Below are 27,100 nucleotides of genomic sequence, written 5' to 3' on the forward strand. Positions count from 1 at the left end.
TTTTCAGAGGAACAGAACCATAGAGTAGTTTAGGTTGGAAAGGATCTTCAAGGTCATCTAGTCCAGTTGCCCTGAAAGGAGCAGGGACATCTTCCACTAGACCAGGTTGCTCAAAGCCCTGTCCAACCTGACCGTGAATGTTTCCAGGGACGTGGCATCCTTCATTGTAAAGAATTTCTTCCTCATATCTAGTCTAAGTCTACCTTATTTTAGTTTAAAGTCATTACCCCTCATCCTATCACTACACTCCCTGATAAAGAGTCCATCCTTATCTTTTCTATAGGTCCCCTTTAGGTACTGAAAGGCTGCTATAAGGTCTCCCTGGAGCCTTCTCTTCTCCAGGCTGAACAACTGCAACTGTCTCATGCTGTCCTCATAGGAGAGGCACTCCAGCCCTCTGATCATTTTTGTGGCATCATCTGGATCCTCTCCAACAGATCCATGTCTTCCCTGACATAAAAATTTCAAATAAATCATATAACCTTTTTTGTACTGGTTTTGACTGAGATAAAATTAATTTTCTTCATAATAGCTTGTAGCCAAAACCAGTACACTCTTTCATAAAAACAGAAGAAAAATGTATTCATTCTAGAAAAGCATCTGTCATAAATGAGGTTACCACTACTTTTATTATATCTAGTATATTAAATCAATAATTTATGCCATTATACATATACTCATATTTTACACAAAAGTATGCCATTGTATATATCATGTTTTACACAAAAAGAAACATAAAAACCCTTCAAAGCTTTAATTTTGCCCTTTAGGAGATATGGATGCTACCACTACTTGTTGTTTTCCTGAACCAGTTTATGTTCTTCTAGCATACAAATAAACAGTGACTGTTTCCAAACTGCTTAAAGAAATTATCATTAATTCTTCTTCAGAGTAAATGGTTGTGGCATTTAATAAGAAACCACTTAACATATTCTACAACCTTAACTTTCTTTTACAGATACTAATATTCATATTCAGCTGTCACATTGCCTTTAGACTGGAAGGTGTAAACTTTTCTCTTTGACTTAAACATGAAACTAAAGCAATTGGCTTCTGTTTATATAAAAGTTCTTCCTGAAACATGTCCATGTGAATAACTACAACAGCTACAAGTCATAGAATACACATCCATATTACAACACATATCACTGAAATAAGTCAAAACAGAAATAATGAATTTGGTTTTAAATAAGCTAATAAATAAGCATTTTTTTAACTTTTATTCCATTTATTTCAATAGGAATTGCTTAAATTTTCTCATAATTCAAATTAAATTTAATGTTTGGCAGTTTACTTATGCAGTGAACCTTCACTAACAGAACTTCCCTCGATTACATTTTTCAGTCCTCCCAGAGCAAAGTATCACTGTGATTCAAGATCTTAGATCACCCCCTTATTGTAGCCAGGCAGTATTCATCCTTGCTGTGTCTGAATTCCTTATGAATTCAGAAACTGACTGCATGAAAGGTTTAATCATCTTCCTCCTTATAATTAATTTCTAGACACTTATTTAGCCAGCCATTGTAAAATAAATGCAATGCATGATTACATTTTGTCATTAGTTTTGCATTTAGTTTGATTTGTACATTTATATGAGTATTTTTACACTATTTCCATTGTCTTTTGACCTTAGTTTATGTATTACTTACAAAACAATTATTACCATTAAAAATAGTTGAAAAGTCAACTTTCAGATTGTGAGAACGCCCGAAGCAGTGCTGTCCCTAAAACTATGAATGGGGTCCCATGAAACACATGTAACACAATTTGTAACACAATTGTTAAATATGGTAACATTTTATTTCATCACCATAAGCAGGCATCAGTCAGTTCCCTCAATATACACTGTTCAACTGAGTGAGGCTGCTTATTATAACATTCTATTTCATGTCTTTATGATAGATAAGTTATGTGCTGTGATTTGTTACTTGTTTTAATATTTGACAAATGCATGGCTACCATAAACTTGTTAAATCATCACCAAAGACTTATACTGGTTTTGCAAAAAAAACTTTGGAGAAAAGCCTCAATTGTTTCAACAACATTAAAAAAACCCTGCCAAAATCATAATTAGGTCCCAAAGGTCTTTGAACCCACATATTAACTGCAGTTGACCATTGTCATGGATATCATGGCCTTTCTTTCAGATACTTATTATAGGAATAGGTCTTCTATAAAGTTTAATTCATACACAGTCTACATTTTCTATTAAAGTGATGTTATCTTTTTCTGAAAATATCAACGTATTAGGTTAACATGACATGGTTTTGGTAGCAGGAGGGCTACAGAAGTGACTTCTGTGAGAAGATGCCAGAAACTTCCCCCATGTCTGACAGAGCCAATGCCAGCCATTTCCAAGTTGGACCCGCTGCTAGCCAAGGCTGAGACCGCCAGTGAGGTTGGTAGTGCCTCTGGGATAACATAGTTAAGAAGGTGAAAAACTGCTACACAACGGTAGCTGGAGAGAGGAGTGAGAATATGTGAAACAACTCTGCAGACAAAGTCATTGAAGAAGGAAGGAGAGGAGATGGTCCAGTCTCTAAAGCAGAGATTCTCCTGCAGTCCATGGTGAGGCAGATATCCACCTGCAGCCCATGAAGAACCCCACACCAGAGCAGGAGGATGTGCCCAAATGAGTCTGTAAGGCAAAGAAGAGCTCTCACTGGAGCAAGTTTTTGGCAGGACTTGTGACCCCTTGTGGGACCCATGCTGGAGCAGTCTGTTCCTGAAGGATGGCACCCCATGGGAAGCACCCAGGTTGGAGAAGTTTGTGAAAGACTGACTCCCGTTGGTAGGGCTCCACAGTGGAGCACAGGTCCACACTCCACCAGCTGCCTTCAGACCTAAGGCAAGTTGTTCAGACCATCAGTTCTTCCCAACCACCCACAAGGATCAGTTTTCTAAGAACTGCACATATGTACATAGTAAACACGCCCAAAGAATTTACTGTGTGCTATTAATATAAAAATATTATTATTATTTTGCCTTTATTTTTTAAGATTATTAATCTGGCCAGCTACAGTTATTGGCAGCACTCTCACTTCTGATTTTTATACTCATGTAAAAACCAAAACAAATCCTAGCTGGTCTGGTAATTAGTACCTGGAAATGTTGAAAGCATTAAGACAAAAAACACATAAATGTTTGATAAATATCTCTGGTTAGTATCATGCTTTTATCATCAGTAACTGGAAGGATACTAGACCATATCTACTTCAGATAAGTATTTTCAACTGAGGAAGAACTGCTGTGAACTCTGTGTTTTTGTAAATCAGGAAAAGATAAAGAAATTCCAGAACACTAAAAGGACATACTTTATGTATAAAAATACATACACTGGTATTTATTAATAAATATGCATATGTGTAGATAATAGAAATACATAAAAATATGCATACAGGCTTTTGATGACTGAGTTATTTCATCCTATTGAATTTTTAAAATGCATTATAAAAAATATACATTCTAAACTAAGTGACTGACAGATGTTATTGATGATGAACTATTATTAAATGGGCATTTAAAAAAAATATCTGCAGTGTAAGCTTAATGCTATTCCATTATCCAGATCTTGTAAATATGAAATGACTAATGACAACATTTCAAAATGAGACAAGAACTATGGTTTGAAAGTTTATCTGGGTTTCTGACATTAGGATGCTTGAAGGTTTCAAACCAAAAATAATTAAATTACAGAAAGGCTCCATTTTATCTTTGAAATGTTTCAGTGTTAGCATTTTAAACAGTAACCTCCATGGAGTGCACATACATACACGATGCCACAAGAAACCCAGAGCCAAATACTAAAGAAATTAAAAATAACTCCTGTGCTCTCATAATTAATGAGATTTCTAATTCAAATCCAAAGTAATATGTGATATATTATTCAGTAACTACAAAGAAATAAAACTAATTCTTACACTGCAATGAACAAGTATCATAAGCAAGATAAAGGAACCTATCATAACAATGTAAACTATTTAGTCATGTCCAAACTGTACCTGAATATATTATTCACAATTCTTAATTTTAATTTTCACCTACCCCTACATATTTTGATCTTATTCAGTACCATAACAAATATGATTGTGCATATTCACTAGGCAGAGATGAATCTGAGTAAGCACACAGCAAGAAATCCATGCCACAAATAAGCCAACGACCTTTAAATTTTTGATATTTTAGGGTCATAATGTAATATTGGAACAGATAGCTTCAACTTATAAAAGTAATTAAAGAATGGAGCAGAGACATTTTACATTTTCAAAGTTTATTTCGGTCTTTGGAAAAATCTCTTACAGTGGTAAAATTTCAGAGGAGAAAAATGAAAGAGAAGACAATGAGCAAATTAACTAAATCTAGATGATGAGATTGTTGGTATAAATCCTGTAGTTAGGGTGGTAATCTACTTAAGCGCTAACAAAATCTTTTTACAATACGATAATGCCTTGCAAATAATTTTCTAGAGAAACAGAAATTTGTGTTAATGGCTAATGGCTCTTTTCTAAGAGTTATAAAAGAAGAATCTGATTCAAAACTAAGCAAAGAAATAAAAGGGTCATTGTTCTTATTTACAAATGGTTAGTCAAACAGGCAAAACAATCCAATATTTGCTCTTAACGTCTGGGCAGGCAATTTGACTTCCAGTTTACTGGCAATAAAATTGTATTATTTTGTATGTTTTGAAGAGAAAATAGGATTTTTAGTGTAGTTGACTGGATAAAACCCAAAATTAATGCAGTACCTTCCCCATAACACATGAAGAAGCTCTTAGGAAGATCACCTCTTTGTATGTTCATCTAGCTGCTAAACAGGTAGGCGGCTAAACTGGGTGTAATACAGTTGATCAAAGTTTTAAGAAATGAAGATGACTACCAAAAAGTACGATTATACTTAGCAGAAAGAGCAGAAAGTTATCAGTTGGCTTTTACACAAGTTCATTTGGCTTCTACATGTTTGAAAATCAGGCATCCAAATAAAATCCTGGTATCTCAGTGGGGATGAAGGAAGAAAGAAGCTTCATGAATGATCTGCCAGGATAATTACACTTTTTTTCAGTTCTAAAAGAACTATTCTACTCTTGTAATTAAGGCTGGGAGTCCAGTTTTTTTCCTGTCCCAAAAATATGTCTCAAGCAGGCAAAGCTCTTTACAAGATCAGTGTCAGCATCGTTGTACGTATGAGGAGTGGAAGCTCAGGGAGGGAAAAACTTCCCTATAGGTAACAAGCAAACGAGTGAAGAACTCAGAGCTGAATCACTTAAGTCTCATTCCACCACCTTCCATTTGGCACTGCTTTCAGAGTTTTTCTTCTGCTTTAGGGGCAATATAAGTTTGGAGGCATTACAATGAGAGCTGGTCAAGAGTTAGGCTTTCTAGTTCATGTTCTCTCCCAGTTTCTTTTTAGCTTTTTGAGAAGCTTGAGTTGAATGTCTCAAAGACTTCACAATCCCTACAGCAAATGCTGTAACTCAGATTTCTTAGAGAACACAGTGTCTTACTCAGATTTTCTGCAAGCTTCAGATAATACATTTCACTTGACAGTCCTTGCTATTAACCAAGTTTTCATATTCCTACCTTTGAGAAAAATATTATTCAGTAACAGATTTTTTTAAGTGTTAAATAAAACCTGCCTGCATTCCCAAGGCTGTAGAACAGAAAAACCACACTCAGTATGTTTGCAACACCAGTACAATGATTAAAAGTGGTTTGAAATTTTCAATGATGAGTGCTCTCAACGAGAACATGTTGACTCACTGAAATTTGTCCATTTGAAGAAGCTCCCAATAAAATGAAGATGGATGCCATGAGATAGATTTTTTTTAATAAGAACTCCCATTATTTTTCAGAACATTCCAGATTTAGAACTTCAAAATCATTATTTTATTTGCTATATATACAAATGAAACAGAAAGAAAAGCATTACTTCTTTCCATGACTATTCTTTTAGACTTCATTTTTTTGGTGATATTTCTTATTAACAGGAGTTACCAATATAGGTATATCAAGATGTAAGTAAGAAAATTAATGGTGAAAGCAATATATTTCTGGGAACAATTTTATAATTGTTATATTATAAATGGAAAATGTTTCTTTAAATCTACAAGCAATTTTCAAATCTGATAATGTATTATCACAGCAAATACTTATACTCAAAAAAACTATGAAATCATAATCTAATTTGAGAGATACAAAGATCTGAAACTTTTTACTACTCACATTGTGAAACAGATAAGCCAAAAAAAATATTTTTTGTTACTTCAGGTATAGTAACTGTGGGCAGGCACATGACACTGCTTCTAGGCATTTTCATTACTGATAATTCTCTGCACATTATTTTCTTAATTCATAGACAGAATGAAAAGCTAAAGGAATTTTAAAATATAAAAACACATTAGGGCAGCGTATAGACCCAATAATTATTTGGGTTGGTAAGGAATCTATCAGCAATCAGATGAGCTGTAGAGGTAAAAAATAGAAGAAAAACTATAGCTTACAGGGAAAATTCTTCACATCAGCATTTAGAGCGAAAAAAACCCCACAAAAACAATCTGCTCATAACTAGCCATAGCTCAGGACATCATATAGATTATTTACTACCAGAACAAGCTGTGTCTCTCCACTGACCCTGACAGCAGCACGGCCTCTGGCTAGTAGCTCATGCTGTGGACTGCTCTCCTTTTGTATGACACTATAATAGGTCATTCATTTTGCTTCCACCTTATGCAATATGTGACATTAATTAAGCCACAGTTGAAATTTTGGTTTACGGTTTTCTCTATAGACTTTAGGTGGAAGTCTACTGTATGTAGTGAAAAATGTATCACACAAAGCAGGAAATACTACAAGAACTGTAACATTTCTTGTACAGCAAATACACAAACACTAAACACGTTACAACCCAAACTTGACACTAAAATCAAGAACTGGGATGAGATCAAGAAGTTCATTACAACAATAAATACAAAGAAGGCAAGCAAGTGGCTTGTATCTCTTGAAAAGGCCTTATGAATAAAAGAATGGATTTTCTCGGAAAGCTTTTAAAATGCCAAACAGCTATATACAAAGCTCTTGCTGTCACTTACAGCATGTGTTGAAGCAGCCAAATGATTTCTTCTCTTTCGTAAGTTTGGTACTCTAAAACTGATTTATAAAAATAATAGAAAATTATGGTATCATCTTGAGTTAGTGTGGGTCATTTTAACTACTCTGAATGGACTGACAAGCTAGTAGAGATGCATTCTTAGAGAATTAAATACTGAATGGATAGAGCAGCCATCTTTTAAAACATCTTATCTGGGCTATGCATGAGACCTGCAAAGTTTTCTCTTTATGGTATCAGCCTTTCGAAAGGCAGACAAAAGCATGTCAGCAACTGACACAGGTAAAAATGGTCATGGGGCCATAAATTGTTGCCCAGATATGATAAAAGTCACATCACTCCATTGTACATTACTGTAACAGGAAACAGTGTAAAATCTTATTGTCCTGATCGAAAATTTTACATGTGTCAGATTCTATTTTCTGTTTACTAGAATTGGGATAAATCACTATTAAAACAGTAACTCAAAAGCATTTTGAGAGTGTTGTCCTTCTGAGACCTGCATTAGGCTATGTCACAGAATCACAAAATGCCTGAGCTTGGAAAGCACCTCTAGAGGTCATCTGGTTCAGCCCCCTAGTCAAGCAGGGCCACTTAGAGCAGGTTGCTCAGAACCGTGTCTAACTGGCTTTTGAGTATCTCCAAGGATGGAGCCTCCACAACCTCTTTGGGCAATTTGTGCCAGTGCTCAGTCTACCTCACAGCAAAAAAGTGTTTCCTGATGTTCAGACAGAACCTCCTGTGTTTCCATTTGTGCTTACTGGCTCTTGTCCTGTCATCAGGAACCCCTGAAAACAGCCTGACTCTGTCCTCCTTGCAACTTGCCTTCAGGTATCTGTATACATATGTAAGATTCCCCATGACCTGTCCCTTCTCCAGGCTAAACAGTCACAGTTCTCTCAGCCTTTCCTTATAGGAAAGATGCTCCAATCCCTTAATCATTTTCACAGCCCTTCACTGGACTCTCTCCAGGATCTGTATGTTTCTCTTGTACTGGGGAGCCCAGAATTGGACACAGTACTCCAGGTGTGGCCTGACTGGTGCTGAATAGAGGGGAAGGATCACCTTCCTCAGCTTGCTGGAAACACTCTTCCTGATGCTGGCTAGGACACCATTTATCTTCTCTGTGTCAAGGGCACGTTGCTGGCTCATGTCCTGTCTTTTATAAAAAAAAAACTCCCGGTTGGGATCCAGACACAGATCACTTATTTTTTAAAGGCACTTAATCCTAAAATTAATCTCTTCAGGTACTGATTCCTGAGCAGAAAGTACGTAAATTAAGTGGGCCCTCAGTCAAACTTTAGGGACCACTAATATTTTGGAGAAATTTTATGCTCCTTATTTTATATTGACTATGGCTAGGGCATATTCTAGTCAGTACCACATTACAGTGAAGGATGATACAGGGAAGGTTTCACTTTTTCAGTCTTCAATCCACAACTGGAAAAACTCGTGCAGATTGCCTACTTAGGGAGACCCAACTACTTTTGCCAGGAAGAGCTGCCAAATATGAGAGATTTCAGGATTCTAATCTGAGAGTTTGAGGACTTTTTGGTTCAGGCATAGATTTTTACCCTGGCCACTTCAGAAACAGAGGTCCCTCTGTACTCGAAACTCAAAAATGACATTTCTTAAGCAACACACTCAGCAACCCCTTTGCACTCCTGAAAATCTAAAGGAAAGAACACGCAAATAACTTCACTATCAAGCTGCACCTAATATCAGTGGATTACATATTTTATGTGTTTTGAAGTTCAATAATTCAGAAGAATCTTTTTTCTTCTTTGTTACAAAGAAAAGTTTAGACATCAATGTCAAAAAGGCTTAAGTCTGTGCATCTTTACTGACAATTTGCTTGGCTTTATGTTGTCAATTAGAATTCCATTTTTTTTGCTAAGTCAATACAATTAGATTACTAGAGACACTTCATTACAGCCACAGGCAGGACAGCAGCTGAGGTACACAATTTTCTCCCTATGATGCCAGTACTTACTAAACGGTTATTGGAACAATTATCTATAAAAGGACAATAAATGTTTGCATCTTGAATATTGTTCTCCAATAAAATTATCACTTCACAAAAATAGGTACCAGTAAGCTGATACTATTACCATTATTACTTAGTGAGAACATCTATGGTTGTTCTGTGTTTAACGTATTTAATCGTAATGCCCACTGCACAATGAAGTTCACAGTATGTTAACAAGAATAAATAAAATTGTAATAAATGGAGTCATATTTTTTCCCACAATCCAGTGATTTGGAAGATTTCTAAGTAGTGATGTACTACACTGTATTCCTCAGGAAGCTGGATTCCAATATGTCTGAGGCTATGATGTTTCCTAGTAATATGCTATTTAAGCTGATTTTTCAATAACCAGAACAATTACAATTTACTTGCAGTATGTATTTTTAAATAAACTTTGGTTTCTGAAGTTTACTCATTACTCCACTTTATTTAGCTTTAGAAATATCTCAATTTGCATGTTATGTTTTACAGTAACTTTTGAGTTATATCTATATCTCTCTACACTGTCAAAATTGTATAAGTTAATTAAACTAGGTGGGATAGCAGAAGTAGTGCAATAACAGCAACACAAGATTCAGTATTGCTGACTTTCTGTTGAGAAAAAAAAATACCTGAGGAGACAAGTAAATGATGCATAGAATGCTGAAAGATGCAGCAGGATACAGCCCTAGCACCTGTTATAGCTCTCTGGACTTTCTCTCAAATATTACTGCTACTGGACAAACAGATTAAATTTGTCTTACTGAAGAAATTTAAAAAGTCTATTAAAATATCAACAAAATCAGGAAAACCAGAGTAGATCATCAGGTTTCAGTTAAAACAACACACCACTTTTGTTATAATCCTGGCTGGTGTTCATCCCTGTCACTCTATGTATCACAATAAGGCAGGTCATGTCCACAAGTACCGTGTCTGGAATTTTACATCTTCTACTTGTCTACCTCACTTAAGGTCACTGAGAAGATAAGGTGAAGAATGTTGTTGTTCAGGATATTGCATGAGAAGAAAACCCAGCAAATGCAGAAATGGACAAAAGCAGGACCAACATTTCAGTAGTTTCACACAAGCTGGCACTTATTTTCCTCTGAGTGATATGCTTGGTTAAATCAGTTCTAGTAGATGGTGGCATAGAAAAATGCAATCTTCAAGAGTCAGGAAAGAGTCTGAAGAGTGGCAGATTGATCAAGGGTAACAAACTCATCTGGACTAGAAGAAATAAGTGGAATGAACACTTTAACCGTGAAAGGAAAGATACACTTTAACTAGTTTGCTCCTACCTGTAGGCTAAAGTCTAAAATTCATGTGGTGGTATAATGATGTAGTCCAGATCAAAGAACATGGAAGAGATGGGAAGTGTAAACCAAATAATGGATTTCTAGAATGATGACAAGCTTTTAAGTACCGTTCCTTTTCCTTTTATTTGCATAAACTTGTAGTGTAACTCTGCTGTATGGCTGAGAAACAAATACTTTTGGGTTTGATTTGTATTTGTTGAGTTTCTTCTGTGATGAAGCAGGCAACAATAATATGTCCCAAAGTGACACTAAGTTAATCGGTTTAATCTTAATGTGAATTTGATGACCCTATATTTCATCTGAATCAGATTCCCCATCCTTTCTGAAGATTTCTTAACTGATAGCAACTATAATGATATCGATACACAAATGAAAGATCCATGGATCAAATCTTACTGGTATCCTCAGCTCTACAAATATAAGCTATATTTCACTTGCCTGCCTGATAAAGTACAGCAAGAAAATAGCAGAATTTTTCTTAATAGAAGCAGATAGATCACACTGCCAGAATTAGATTAAAAAATACATATATATATATATGTGTGTGTGTGTGTGTGTATAGTAATCTCTCTTTTTATAGCACCTACCAAAATGGGGTCCTGCTCCAAACAAAATTTAACAGGTGCATTTTACCACAGGATAAATCTAATAAATAAGTAAATAAATATTTTAGTTACCACCATCATGCTGAGATAACACTCATGAACAACCTAATACTTAAAATAATCTCAGAGTGTCTCAAAGAAATTGCATTGATGGAAATGGTTGGAGAAACAAACAGAAAACAAATACAGATTTCAGTTATTAATCTATAATTGGAGATGGAGAACACTGAGATGTCTGTGCAGACACCAGGAATCTAAGATTAAATTACAGCTCCACTGCTTAAGTTCACATGTTTTTAATTTGATATGATAAGTGCCTAATTTGTTTCCCTTTTTGTCTTCAGCATAAACTCCCTTACATTAAGCTTTCTCATCTTCCTTGTTACTAATGGATGTAACTGTTCCCTGGGATTAGTAGTCTCACAATTTATAAATGTGTTTTCATAGTGATGGCCTGTACCGACACCTGTCTCCTTATAAACAATCACCATGGCATTTTAATACTGTAATAAAAGTCTTTGCATCTTTCCAGCACCCACATGACCAATGAGATGTCACACAAAGAATCGCATACCAACAGATGCTGAACATGAAGTGCAATTTATAAAACTCTCAAGTGAGTGTAACCTTCAGAATCATCTTCCTCAATGATGTGAAAAAAGCATTACAAATATAACACTGGAGTAACATTTCCTTTTTTATTACATGAAATGTGGAGTTACTGTTTTCTGCATTTTAAAATTAATCTTTAATAAATAAACAATTCAGTTCCATGTTTTAAAAAGCAAACAACTTTTATTTTCTTTTCATATTTTAGTTGATATTTTTGAAAGAAATGTAACAGGTTTGCTTGAAAGCTCCTAAATGATATAAGACCTCAAGGTGAAAATATTTAGTCAATATTTTCAAAATCTGTTTTAAATGCAGTTGATGGTTTTAAAGGCATAATATTCATTTGGAAAAGGGTATCTAAACTGCTAAATCACCCTTGCAAAATTTTCACCTTGGAATTTTTTTTTAATCAAAAATGGAAGTACATGCTTTACTATATTCTTGTAATTATTCTCACACCTTCTCTTCCTCCATTCCATTTCTGTTTGCATTTTCTTCTTCCAGAAAATGCATGCAGAAGTACATGGATTCCCTAATGGTCAACCTATTCAGATTTAGCAGGATGCAAAACACTGAGGATGGAAGATCAACCACACAAGAGTTGTTTCCTTGTTGAACAAGGGTTCCAAGATCTTGCTAGTAAGGAAGACACTAAATATGTAATAATGAAATGTGACATTTCTGCCAGGCGCATGAACACATTAACTAGCTCAGTTGGCAATACTGAGCTCATTGTATCTTTTTCCTTGGTTTAAACAACAGAACTGTACTCAATTTCTGAGGTAAAAATCTACAATCCTTTCAAGCACTGTGGGAAATCTAGAAAGATTCAGGTGGTCATCTACAACTCATCTCTATCTCATCTTTACTGTATTCAGCCACCTTCAGTTCTTTACTGGGGGCAACTGGGCTAAATTCTTTGATAGCCTAATGCAGGTGCAAGTTTTTCCCAACATTTCTCAAATGAGTAATGAAAATTAAATGAGACTCACCCTACATATAATGTGTTCTCCCTGCTGTGAAAACAGAATCAGTATAGCTTCATGAAGAGAAGACTGATTGGAATTAAACAAAGTCAGTCATAATTTTTATACTGAGAGTCTGAAGAAGGATTCAGTGCCTACACCATTTTATCTTCCAAGATACTTCTAAGCACTATTGGAAGAATGGAAGGAAAAATAAGTGCTCTTATCTGGAACTATACTGAGCCAGCTTTATGAATAAACAGTGTGCAGCTGTCTGTCCCCGCAAGAAGCTTAGGGTCAGCAAAACAGAAAATTGACAAACATGAAACACATGATTTTTTGGAGACTGTGTGTTCAGATGTCATTACTCAGTGTGATTCTTGTGAACAGGTTATTTAAGGGAGATTAGGTACAGCAAAGAGAGATACAAACTCCTTAATGATTCAGAAGAAGACAAAGACTGGAAAAAAAAATTAATATGTTAATGGGAAGATAGGTATAAAAGGACAGGAGAATGAGCAGATGTCCTCCAGAAGTCTATTTTCGTGCTACAAGTGACTCAGACTGGAATTTATAACTGATTACATATCCATAGACAAGGGGGGAAAGCCTACTTAATGAGCTTTGAGGAAGACATGCATGATACAATCAGTAAAGCTATGCAAAGAATGCATGAAAAGAATAAACATACACACACACAAAAAAAAAAAAAGAAAAAAAAAAGAGAGAGAAGGGACAAAACTGTGGCTCAAAAAGCAACAAATTTTGCAGTAAACAAAGAACTGGGAGAAAAGCCAAACATTCCCTGTTAAAACTGGCAAAGGTAAGCTAATTCTCTGTGCATTTTGGGAAGGCAGCTAGCGCATCAGCAGAAAAACACCTTTGCATACCCTAGAAACTGTCTGTGGCTGTGAAAAGAAAGAAGCAACTCTTACTGGGCACAATCTAGGGAATTAATGAAACTTCCAGATTCAGCAAAAATCATCAGCAATACAACCACTTCTTCAATAGTTTCTCTTTACTACCATGCTGAACTTGTCTCATCAATAAGAGAAAGCCTCCGCAGTTTCCTTTAGATAAAGTCTGTCAGATTAATAAATAACATATATTATTCTTCGGAGTTAATTTAGCTACTGTAACTCACCAGTACTTAAGAGTCATTCATGACTTTAATCAGCATCTCAACATAAATTATAAACTTGATAAGTATGGCAGAGAAAAGATGCTAGAAGTATAGCAGAAACAGAAAAGAACCTCTCATTTGATCAACTTCTTATACTTCACTGATGTTTATATCAATGAATCAAGCCTTCTAATCAGAAATGTTCAGAATAGTTCCTCTCTTGTAGTGATTAATGATATATAATAAAGACAGAGTTTGTAAAAATCCAATTCAACACACTGACATTCATTCTTTGTATTGTATTTCTGATTAGGAATATTCTCCACAAATGATTCCTACATTTTACATTTCTGATCAACAGACTTATCGATAATTCATAATAAAGTCTGAGAATAGAGCCTCTAACACTTAAGAAAGTTCCTACTGCATTGATGCATTTTTCCTCAGCACCACTAATTTTTGGTTGATGCAGCTAATGTTTCTTGGTCTATTATCTCCTCTTTATGCAAACTTCTGGTGATGCAGCCTTTAAACACTTGCTTCTTCCAGACACCAACAGACTTATGATCTTGATTGAAGATGCTGGGGTCATTCCACAGTAAACTCCAGTTCTAGGGAAAGCTAGTTCCTTGCTAACTTCAGCATATTATTGAGGTAGTTATGCTGATGTAAGTGACCTCATAATTGCCCTAACATTAGCCTTTCCTTCCCTCCCAACATCCCTGCCAAGCTCTCCCCTCTAAAGCAGGAGGAAACCTAGCATTTTACGGTTCCAAAGTTCTCTATTTCTTGCAACAACATAAAAAATGAACATGCTAAAAATAATAAATGTTTATAATTTTTTTTGACTCGACTTCCTAAGTTATCTGAAATATTTTAGGGATTTTGATCAGAGTCCTCTTAGAAATTAAATATCCCACTCTGTGTCTCTTGTCTCCGAACTGCGAGTGCTCCTTCAGAGCAAGGCACCTTTTGCTTTAGCACAGATTCATTTCAAGCATTTTATAGGCAACACAAGTTGCAGACACCTAATTCCTCAGGCGAGTGAGTCATACACAGAGTATTTTTCTACTGGAAAAAGCAGTGGGTAATTATTTTACAGTGTGAATAAATTAATCTCTGTGCCTTCCTAAGTCTATATATATCATGTAACAGACTACATGATATACTATGTGACATCCACAATACAGAGACTTAATAAAACAGACTGATTCGCCACCATACATTTGTTCAGATTAAACAAATAGAATGTGTGACAAATGCCATGCATCCAGCCCGTGTATATGTGCATCATTAAGAGAACTGCTTTTGGACACCTGAAAAGGTAATTGTGAGTGGCAGAAATATAAAAAATCTGTCTTCTTTATGAGTTCTGTAAAATATTAGGGATTTAAAAGTTAATGTGAGAAACCCCATTATAATATTTGGTGACTATAATAATTTGTTGTTAGATTATGATCATCATTTCTAATCCATGGCCTGTTGTCCAAGTCCCTTGAAAATGGCTTAAAGCAGCACTGTTTCTGAAAACAATCTCCTTCTGCCTGATTTCTAAAATGGCTACTGAAATTGCTTTCATTTTTCAGCCTCCCATGTCTTCAAGTAACCCATCATCCTCATTATCTTATTTCAAAAACTACTGAAGGCTGTCACAAACCATACCATAATGCAAAACTTAAAAGTCTCATCTCTTCAATCTTGACTCTTTTAATGCAATTAAATAATAAAAATGTAGTGTTTAGTAACAAACTCTGAGACAATCAACTATCATCCTTGTAGAAAGACAGAAATAAAAACATGTTAAAAACCACAATTTTTAAAAAAAGCCTAATAACACATTATTGGAAAAACTGTGAAAAAATACAGTTCAAAAATTTTAAATATTCACTATAGTATTCTATATGTATCGAAGTTCTTAATAAACTAATTTAATTTCCTGAACTGAAGACAGTAGTTCACAAAAAGGAATCTGGAACATGCGAAGTATTACTCTAGTCTTATCACTTGGCTGATTCTGAGAAAATTGCTGTCAAGAAACTCAGAATGCCTGAACAATTAATTAAAATGGTGCAACAGCTTTGGAAACAGAGTGAATAAGCAGATAGATTGTGTTGTTAAAATTCAGAATAGATAATTTTAAAGGTTAGTACCATATAAATATGGAGAATAAGTTGGCAAGCAAAATCTCGCTGTCTAATCAATGAGAGAATATTTCCTTGAAGCCTTGATTTTATTTGTTTGGGATTTTTTTGATGCATGACATAAATACACACTGGAGACAGGAAACTATTCGGTGAATATCAACCTCTTGCTGAATCTTACACAACCGTAAGCCTCTAAATGAGTAATTGGTACAGTATCACTATGATTCTGAATTCCTGTTTTTGTTTTCAATTTATAACTCATAAGAAGTCATGAAAAATAATTCCTATGCAGTCAGGTAAAAGAATAATTAAGAACGGCTGAAGAACTATAAATCAAGCATAGGGAATATAAATCTCAGGGAATTATGGGAATTAGCTAACATATATACTGAGCTTTTGATTAAGAACAGAGGAGTAGACCTACGAAAGCAACCAATAACAACTAAATACTTGATTAATTTAGGAGGGTCGTTTAGCTGAAATGTTGGTCAACAAATAAGAATCCTTTCAGAAAGTATTAACTATGGAAAAAGAGGTAAAATGTAAACACTACATGTATCTATTTCAATTCTGTTTCAAAGAATTATTGACTTTCTAATGAAATCCAAAATGGAAAATAAACTAAAAATTAGCAATAGAACTAAGAACAATATGCAAATATAGTTTCATAAAACATTTACACTAGTACTCATAAATGTTTACAAAATAAATTTCCAGTGTATTATCTATGACATCACATAAGAATATTTTGCTGAACTGATTAACAAATTATCTGATTGGATGAAGCAATTGTGAGTCTCCTTTTACTTAATATTTTCATTAAGAACTTCAGAGAATGGGTACACAGCATCATTTATCCACACAAATGACAGTGAAGATAAAGACATTGTGTTCACAGAACTTTAAAAATCCTATTATTATGAATGCTAAAATAATAATAGAGCATTTTTTAGTTTCAAAATGCAAGCTGGTTCTCAGAAATAAATCAAGAACCAAAAGTCAGTTGTTAAGTGCGAAAAAGAATTCTAGAAAGCAGAAGAACCAGGAAAAGCGAGGCTGGTGGTGAACAGGAAAAAAAGGTAAGTGGAGCCAAGAGGGTTTGGCACAGACAAGAATAGCAATCACTTTCAGAATTCAGAGTCAAAAGTATCTTATTGTAGAAGAGGGCAATAACACTATCTCTGCATCTCAGAGAAGATTTCAAATACTTCATTTCTGATACCTCACAAAGAAAACTAAAAAAAAAAAAAAAAAAAGGCAGAAAAACATCTGGACTGACAAAATCAAAAAGTAAAGTGAATTATCTTTGGCTTCTAAAATGAGAAATGAGTCAATCACTCAATTTCTGCACACAGATCCTAGATAAAGGAAGTACGATGATTCCCATACTCTGTTTCTAAATCTTCTTGAAGGACTTCACCTTATATGCTCTTCACTAGAAACAGCTACTTCTTAGGTTGTTGATGAATCACAATACCTCCTCAAACATTTTTAGACTATGTAAAGCTTGTTTTGAGCTTTGCCAGCATAGTGTATACTTCTTCCCATCTGAAGCTTCTACCCCTGTAACCAGTCACAAGGTCTTCAGTCAACTCCAACCTCGTCCACATTCATACACCAACCACCATCAGTGCCTTCATTATTTTTCAGAAAGCCATCTTGGGAAAACTTAATAAATATTAACAGTAAGTACTATAAATGAACATGTGACAAAGAGAAATGTCAGATCCAAAGTACTGTTTTTCCCTGAGTCTACAACGCCATTCATTGTCAGAAAGGCAATATCGTGCTGTTAATGTGTAAACCTATAATACGTATGACTAGACTGCAAAAGCTCTTCTGGACCCTATGAATGGATAAGAGATTTAATTTATTTATTCAAAACACTGCAAGAGAGTGGGTAATCAACCCTTTTGGAATTATGAGACCTAAAAGTCAATTAATATGCTTACAAGATATCAAAATTTGACTTTTTTTTTTTTTTTTAACTCCAAGGATGGGCTTGCTGCTTTGTTTTAGACCACTATGCTTGGCTTTTGCAGTCAATAAATATTTCAACCCTAAATTTTAGCAATGTTATGGTCTGTTAAATTAAATAAAATTCTACGTATACCATGTTACACTAGTCTCACTTTCATATATCTAGACTGAAATCAAACATTTATAGTGCATAAATCAATGTAGCAGACAGAAAAAAAAAAAGGCAGAGTAACCACTATCATTCATAATGCGTTTCCCTCAGAGAGCTTAGATTGATCTTGTTTATGTAAGAAGCATCTCATCTTATCATACAGACTCTTAAATTTCAGACAGACCAAAAAAATGAAACTGCTAAGTTTTTCCCTGAGCCCTCTGTACAGGAAGATATTTCACCTAGTGAACATAAAATTTTTTCTTCTGAGCCCTTCATTGTCTGTATTATACTTAGTATAGAAGAATGTGAAGTAGTGCAATTTAAGCTTATATTTCCATTTAATGATGAGAAGCATCATTCCTGAGAAAGCCTAAATGGCCTGATTTAATATGACTAAAAGTTAAAAAGGAAAAAAAAATATTTATGCTTAAAGGAGATATTTATTAGATTCTTTAATTATAATCAGCTTCAATTTTGAAGCATCTTTTGCCAAGAAAAAATGAAATAAAGTTCTACTTTACCATATTAGAAAATATGAAATACTCACTGAGGCACTGGCAAAATTGGTTAGCAAGTAACTTATACCTGTTATTTGTGTCTTATGCATTCAGTCTATAGAGAGTGAGTCATTCTTCCCTTAAAAGTCAAGTTTCTGGGACATCATCTCATTAGATCCATGGGAAATGTTTTCAAGGCAATCTGGCATGTATACCACTAAAATTTGGGACTCTGTCCTAAAGATGGAATGAATTTAATATTGCAGTTTAAATTTCTAGGTCAGGTATATCAGCATACTCTATTATCCTTGAAAACCCAGTTATGTATGAATATAAAGATAACATTCTTATCTAAGTATTTTCTTCTTTTGAGCAGGAATTTTCCTTTCTACTCTTCTCCTGATGAGACAGATTCTTCAAGGTATAAAAATTACTATCTGCAAAAATATATTTGTATTTGCTTTATAGTTGTTGGTAAATATTTCCTGTTGCATCTTTATTCACTGTACTGTTTGTTAATTTGAATAACTTATCATATTAGTCACTCAAGACTGGTGATATATTCTTGCAATGGAAAAGAATTGAAAGACACTAAAGGCATCTACAGCTTATGATGATTTGGAATAACCAGAAGAATCAAGTCCCACATTGTATCATTATTTCAGTTAAACAAAGATCTTTATGTACTGACCCATAGAATCACACAAGAATCACAGAATGTCAGGGATTGGAAGGGACCTCGAAAGATCATCTGGTTCAATCCCCCTGCCGGAGCAGGAACACCCAGATGAGGTTACACAGGAACATGTCCAGGCAGGTCTTGAATGCCTCCAGAGTAGGAGACTCCACAACCTCCCTGGGCAGCCTGTTCCAGTGTTCTGTCACCCTCACTGAGAAGAATTTTCTTCTCAAATTTAAGTGGAATCTTTTGTGTTTCAGTTTGTACCCATTACCCCTTGTCCTATCATTGGTTGTCACTGAGAAGAGCCTGGCTCCATCCTCGTGACACGCACCCTTTATTTGTCTGTAAACATTAAGAACCTGTTATTTCAAAAACAGTGGGGAAAAAATGAAGATGACAATGTGTACTGAGGATATATGCCTAAATATACATGGAAAAAAAATACATAAAAGCAGCATACCAAGGCACTCATTTATGACAATTTGGAAACATTACAGTTAAGCAGCAAGCTGTTTCTACTGCAAGACTGACAGAGCACTGATGAAGGGATGCCTGAGCTTAAAATCAATATTCAGTAGGGTTTCTGATATCATTCTCTACAGTACCTGGTATCATTCTCTGGTATCAGTCTCTACAGTCAGTACCGTGGCGATTGATTTTTGACTTGTGTGCTGTTGAAGATTCTGTGTTAGACAGTACATTTTACTAAAAAATAATCATGTATACATGTTTGTTTAAAACACAGAATCATAGAATCATTTTGGTTGGAAGAGACCCTCAAGATCGAGTCAAACCATTAACCTAAGTGAGGCACTAAACCATGTCCCTATGAACCTCATCTGCATGTCTTTTAAACACCTCCAGGGATGGTAACTCTACCACTTCCCTAGGCAGCCTGTTCCAATGCCTGACAGCCTTCTCCATGATGAATTTTTTCCTGATATCTGTGGGAGATTTGAGGGATTTTCTTGAAGTTAATGTGTGGTTGGGTTTCTATTAGATGGAGATTTGTTATTAAACTAGCCAGGCCCAAAGGAATTTCAAGGCCACCCTGGAAAGCTGAAAACACAAGGTAAATCAACAGACCTATTAGCAGTGAGACTCGGGCGCATGGACAGCTTGTGAACATAGACAATATCCAATCAGTTAATGCATACGTGGAGCATGGATAAGTGATAATAACTACATATACAAGGAGGCTTGTTTCTGTCATAAATTGGCTTCACTTGAATTCATATTGCATTGTGTGGAGTCCATGATAATTCACCCTCGCAGGTATCCAATCCAAACCTCCCCTGTTGCAGCTTGAGGCCATTTCCTCTTGTCCTATCACTTGCTAAGTGGGACAAGAGACCAACACCCTCCATACTGCAACCTCCTTTCAGGTAGTTGTAGACAGCGATAAGGTCTCCCTTCAGCCTCCTTTTCTCCAGGCTACACAGCCCCAGCTCCCTCAGCCACTCCTCATAATGCTTGTCCTCCAGACCCCTCACCAACTTCATTGCCCTTCTCTGAACTCTCTCCAGCATCTCAATGTCTTTCTTGTAGTGAGGGGCCCAAAACTGTACACGGTATTCAAGGTAGGGCCTCATCAGTGCTGAGTACAGGGGGACGATCACTTCTCAAGTCCTGCTAATCACACTATTCCTGACACAAGCCGTGTGCCCACCTGGGCACACTGCTGGCTCAGGTTCAGACACTGTCAATCAACACCCCCAGATCCTTTTCTGCCAGGCAGCTTCCAGCCACTCTTCCCCAAGCCTGTGCCACTGCCAGGGTTGTTGTGATCCGAGTGCAGGATCCAGCACTTGGCCTTGTTGAACCTCATACAACTGGCCTCACCCAACGATCCACCCAGTCCAGGTCCCTCTGTATGGCCATACTACCGTCCAGCAGATCAACACTCCCACCCAACTTAGTGTCATCTGCAAACTTACTGAGGGTGCACTCCAGATAATTGATGAAGATATTAAACATAACTGGCCCCAATACTGCACCCTGGGGAACACCGCTTATGACCAGCAAACAACTGGATTTAATTCCATTCGTGACAACTCTTTGAGCCCTGCCATGCAGTTCTTTACCCAGCAAAGCCATGAGCTGACAGCTTCTCCAGGAGAATGCTGTGTCAAAGGCTTTGCTGAAGTCTAAGTACACAATATCCACAGCCTTTCCGTCATCCACTAAGTGTGTGACCTTGTCATAGAAGGAGATCAGGTTGGTCAAACAGGACCTGCCTTTCATAAACCCATGCTGATCGGGCCTGACTGCTTGGTTGTCCTGTATGTGCCATATGACGGCACTCAGGATAATCTGTTCCATGACCTTCCCTGGCACTGAAGTCAGACTGACAGGCCTGTAGTTTCCCGGATCCTTCTTCGGCCCTTCTTGTAGATGGGCATCACATTCGCATCACATCCATCAAATGGGACCTCCCTGTTTAGCCAGAACTGCTGATAAATCACTGAAAGTGGCTTGATTATCACTTCCACCAGCTCCCTCAGTATCCTTGGATGGATCACATCTGACCCCATAGACTTGTGTGTGTCTAGGTGGTGTAGCAGGTCACCAACCATTTCCCCTTGGATTACTGGGGCTTCATTTGGCTCCCCATTCCTGTATTTTGACTTAGGTTGCTGGGTATCACAACATAATTTAAGAAGCCGCTAAAAGGAATGTTCACTACAAAATAAATTTTTTGCAGATATTCATAGTGTGCTCATGATTCAAGGAGATAATATTATGAACAGATGGATTCACAAGGGAGCTGTTGAGACCTATCATGGCTTTAATCTCAAAAAACTCAGTTTTCACATTTGATTAGCTGTTTAGAACAAAAAGCACATCCAAAACAAATTTTCTGAGGTTAATTAGCTTACAGCCTATGGATTTCTGTCTTTTTCATATAAATTCCAGACTGAGAGAAGGATCTCTCAAAAGCATAACTATAATGGTATTACTGTCATAAGTCACCATTCTACAATACTGAAAAACTTATTCTTACAGGCATTTCTTCTGAGCTTATAATTAATGTCTTGTTTCTGTTTGAATATTAGATATGTTAGCAATATTTTTAGATTATAATTGTTACACCTTAAAACATTATCACTGTGTTGCAAAAAAAGTATTTCATTTTTTTCTTTTAATTTAAATTTCTTCTTCTTGTTGTATTTAATATGCCACCCAAAAGAACAGCTTACATTTACAAAAACTGAAAGTCTTCACACTGCCCAAGTTTGATATAAAGACTGCCAGGTATGAGCGAAGTTGATTTTCTGATCCAAGGATATTTAGAAATAATTAAGTTGAGCAAGCACAAGATCAGTCTTAATACATATTACTGGCAAGAGGACAGGAGGAACCTTAAACTCCTAAGCAGAGCTTACCCACTCCATCCCTTCTCAGTCATGTAATTGTTCTGATTACTGTTGTCATTCAGACAAAAATCTCCTAGTTATTTCCAGAAAAACAAGGAAGTAGTGAAAACAAGGAGGTGAGAAGGAGTGAACAATGTGCCCAAAACCAATTAAGTAGTTGTCACATTTGATTTAGAATACATCTATCCTTAATAAGGTCTGCCAACCACAAATATAGTTTAAAATGGCCTGGAAGTGCAAATCTAATCTCCATCTGTAGCACTGTTTCAGAAACACCAGCATCTCTGTTTTTTCAAGAAAGTCTTATTTTGCACGGAAACTTCCAAGATTAGTGATCAGGCCATTCCAATGTATGTTTTAATAAATACTATTTATTTAAAGAAATGTCTCAGAAATAAGTACAAGTTGTTAAATAAAACTATTTGTTTCTTTCATCATAATGAACGTATTTGCCAGTTAACATATTTACCTTCCTATGAGGAAACAGAACCTGATAAAATCTCTAAGCCAAACTGAAATGAGGAAATGGTGGATTTTTTTTAATATTTAATTTTGAAACTACCAGCTGTAGTACATATAATAAAATAGATTCCATTATTAATTGATCTTTCTCTAAAATACACAGTACATCAGAATTACTCTAAATATAAATTTGTCATTTTAAAAAATAGCACAATAACTTTACGTTAATCTTCACTTAAAATTATCTGCTCTTCCATATTAAAATATACAACCCCAATTCATTTGAGAAAAAAATGGATAGGTATGTAGAACTTGTACACAAAAGACAGTGAAAGACATGGTTCCAGTGTTACCACAATAATTTGCTTCAATATATTGTTTTCAAATACTTGTATTTGAAGATAAAGAGCTAAACTTGTATAATAGGCTACCCACAGAGAGGTCAGTGGAAGAAATTAATAATGCCTCTTTTTACCAGAAACTCAACAAATGCTTCTTAAAAAGAGAAAGAAAATTATCTGTTGCTAGCACATCATTTGGCAAAATTGAAAATGAACACGACTTCAAAATTTCAGGCTGGAGTTCCTTGCAGGACATCCAGAATCACTGTGGGTTGGCATTTTCTTCAAGGCTTTAAGATGACTGGTTTTGATTTGTTTGGTTTTCTATTTTGTAAGCATGTTAAAATCCATCTTTTCTGAAAATATTCCTCTCTTTCAATCAGTAGAGTGATTTTGTTCTTGAGCTAATTTATCTTAATTTCATTATTTTCTTTCTGAGCTAAGGTCACAGAATCAGAGAATGGTTAGGGTTGGAAGGGAGCTCTGGAGTTCATCTAGTCCAACCCACCTGCTAAAGCAGGTTCATCCAGAATATATTGCACAGGAATGTGTCCAGGCAGGTTTTGAATGTCTCCAGAGAAGGAGATGCCACAGACTCTCTGGGTAGCCTGTTTGAGTGCTCTGGCATCCTCGCTGTGAAGGTTTTCCTCATATTCAGATGGAACTTCCTGTGCTTCAGTCTGTGGTCTTTGCCCCTTATTGCCCCTATCATTGGGCACCACTGAAAGGAGTCCTTCATCCTCTTGACATCCACCCTTGAGATATTTATAAACACTGATGAGATTGCCTCTCATCCTTCTGTTCTACAGGCTGAACAGACACAGCTCTCTCAGTCCCTCCTCATAAGAAAGGTGCTCTAGACCCCTAATTATCTCTTTAGCCCATGGCTGGAGTCCCTCCAGTAATTCCTTGTCCTTCTTAAACTGGGGAGCCCAGAACTGGACACAGTTCTCCAGATGTGGCCTCACCCGGGCAGAATAGAGGGGGAGGAGAACCTCCCTTGACCTGCTGGTCACACTCTTCTTAATGCACCCCAGGATACTGTTGGCCTTCTTGGCCAGAGCTGGGTCCTAGCTCTTTTGGAAGACGATGTTAATTCCTGTAACTTTTTATTTCCTTCAGGAAGATTCCAAAGTCAGAGCTTTGCTGGTTTTTAAATTAAACTGCATTGAGAAGTAATTTTCTTAAATAAATGTGCATGGGGATCTAACGTGCAATGGGATCTAATGCCTGAAGTCACAAAGAGATGCGGAGTTAATCTTGGCCATACAGATTGCTGATACCATGGTTTTTGTTGTTGTTGGGTTTTTTGTTTTATATTTTTGGTTATTTTGTTTGTTTTTATAAATACTAGGAAACCTAATAAAGCTTATTATTTTTAACCAAAACTTCATCCAGAATGATGTTGTATGGCACATGATGGTCTGTTTAAGAGACTTCAAAATTTCAAGCAGTATTTTTAGGAAAGATTATATCCATTTTTCTGTTATGTCATACCCAATGGATTTAAATATTTCTTCTTTAAGTCTTCTCAAGTCAACTTCAAAGAGAGACTTGAAAGGTAACGCATTTCTTTCCAGCCATATTAGTATTTACTTGCTTGCATTATTGTGTTGTGTTTTATTTGGAAGCCAAATTATCGCTTGTCACTATTTATGACAAACTCTTTTAATTTATGCTCTATTTTCATTCTGTTAATATTTTAGACAGACGTACAAGATTTTATGAAGCCATATAACAAGTGCTGCATAAAGGAAAATGTAATAATTTATTATTTCTTCCATTTAATCTTTTGTAAAACTTGTAGCTTTATAGAGAAATAGGAAATGGCATTTACAAGCATTTTACCCCACTATTTCTTGTACTTACTTTTTCCATAATATGATCACAATTTAAAGAAATAACAAGCACATTGCTCTGGTTTTCCACTTAATACATCTCTACAGTCCTACAAAAATGTATTTGTCAATGGAAGTATCTAAACAATTACTGCATATATCAACATACTAACTTTTAAACAGGGACATATTTCTCCTCCTTGCAACATCAAAAGCTTGCCATGGGCAGAACCATAGCACATGCTGGGTGTCCCCTTAAAGGCTTACACTAGATGTTTTAAAATAACTGAAAGAACAGCATTTATCCAAAAAGCTTCTGAAAGCTATCAAAGATTAAAATACTCTTTATTAAACAACTATTAATTTTGCTATTATTAATTCCAGAATTATCTTTATTCAATTGTTAGTTACTAATAATAAAAAGCAAAACTTAAATGCAATATAGAATTGCAATGAATTAATCACTACAAGGAAATATTTTGTTCTCTACATTTCCTTCATTAAATAACTACTTTAAGAAAATAAAGTTTTAAATTTAATATCTGCTGTTCGACTTTCAAGTAAAATCACTGAAGTTGCTTAGCACTTTTTACTAACAACTCAGTCGTTTCCTCATACTTCCCATAATAACTAATACTCATTGAAATCCACTAAATGAAATAAAAAGGCAACAGGAAAAAAAAAAAAAACACACAAAAAAAACAAGAGTGAAATACGTTAACGCACAATTTTTTAACTATGAAATAGAAGCAGGAAGGAAGCTACATATAGGCTGACACATTTAGCCAAGAGGAAAGTACATAACACAGCTCTATCTCCAACTTTAAAATGTGCAATATGGCAAAAAAAATTCCCTGAGAAGTAGCTCAATTTGAACTCAATCAGTACAAGAGTGCCACTTGAAATAGCCTGTTTCACCAATCTAACCCAAGTTGTCCATCTGACAAGGGTGAGTTTAAATCTTCAAAATGTTTTCTTAGAATTATATATGTGAGCTTGTTCCTCAATGAGAGAACTTGTTTTTTATTAAAATTATCTATCTCTCACAAATGTGGCCACATGAAATAGATGGAAAACAAAAATCTGTCAGTGTCCAATAATGTGATTTGTGTCTTAACAGAAGCTCTGAATGGCCATGTGTGACATGGAGTTTGAAACCCAGCTAAGCACGATACCCAGGAATGGAGTTCAAGATCATTAACATCAATGGAGAGAAAACCAAAACAACAGTTATATCTATGTCTGTACTTCAGACTATCACCTGTTAAAGTACACGCAAAGTAGAATCACTCAAGAGACATCAAAACTGAACTGGAACTGGCTGGTCAGCACATTCCAGCCAAAACTTTTTTACCATGATCAGTCCAGGAATTACAATCTATGGCAGGATTGTTTTCAAATCTTAGATTCCTCTGGTTATCAAACATTCATCAAGAAACCTAAAGAACACAAAGACATATTCACTGTGAAGTGAAAAACTTGATGCTGAACCACAAATGTGAGTCTGAAATCCAGACAAAATCTATTATAACATTTATACACTTACATATTCACACACACCACAAAAAGAAAATGGATAATGTGCACAGCATTTTCTTACTTACGGTAAAATATCTGGCAGCAAAGAATTGCTTAATTAAGAATCCCAGCTATACTAACTATATTCACAACCACACCTCTGAACACCATACTAAAAAACAAAACCAAAATCCTGGATATTCACATCTATTGTAAATCAGAACATAAGAGAAAAATAGTTTTAAATATACATATGTGCAGCAACTTTATCCTGACAAACATTAGATGATTTCAGAAATTAAGACTGGTTTTGATGACCACCACGGCTAGATGCCATCTGATGCTTTTCACAGCTTATAGAGATTACAGATAATTGT

General features: G+C 35.7%; 1 protein-coding gene across 8 annotated transcripts in view; it reads right to left on the bottom strand.

Moving 5' to 3' along the window:
• Positions 1-27,100, bottom strand: part of SGCZ (sarcoglycan zeta) — a 464,819-nt gene that overhangs the window by 220,218 nt on the left and 217,501 nt on the right. The window lies entirely within an intron of this gene.

Source organism: Columba livia, chromosome 4 (genome assembly GCF_036013475.1).
Source record: "Columba livia isolate bColLiv1 breed racing homer chromosome 4, bColLiv1.pat.W.v2, whole genome shotgun sequence".
NCBI lineage: Eukaryota > Metazoa > Chordata > Aves > Columbiformes > Columbidae > Columba > Columba livia.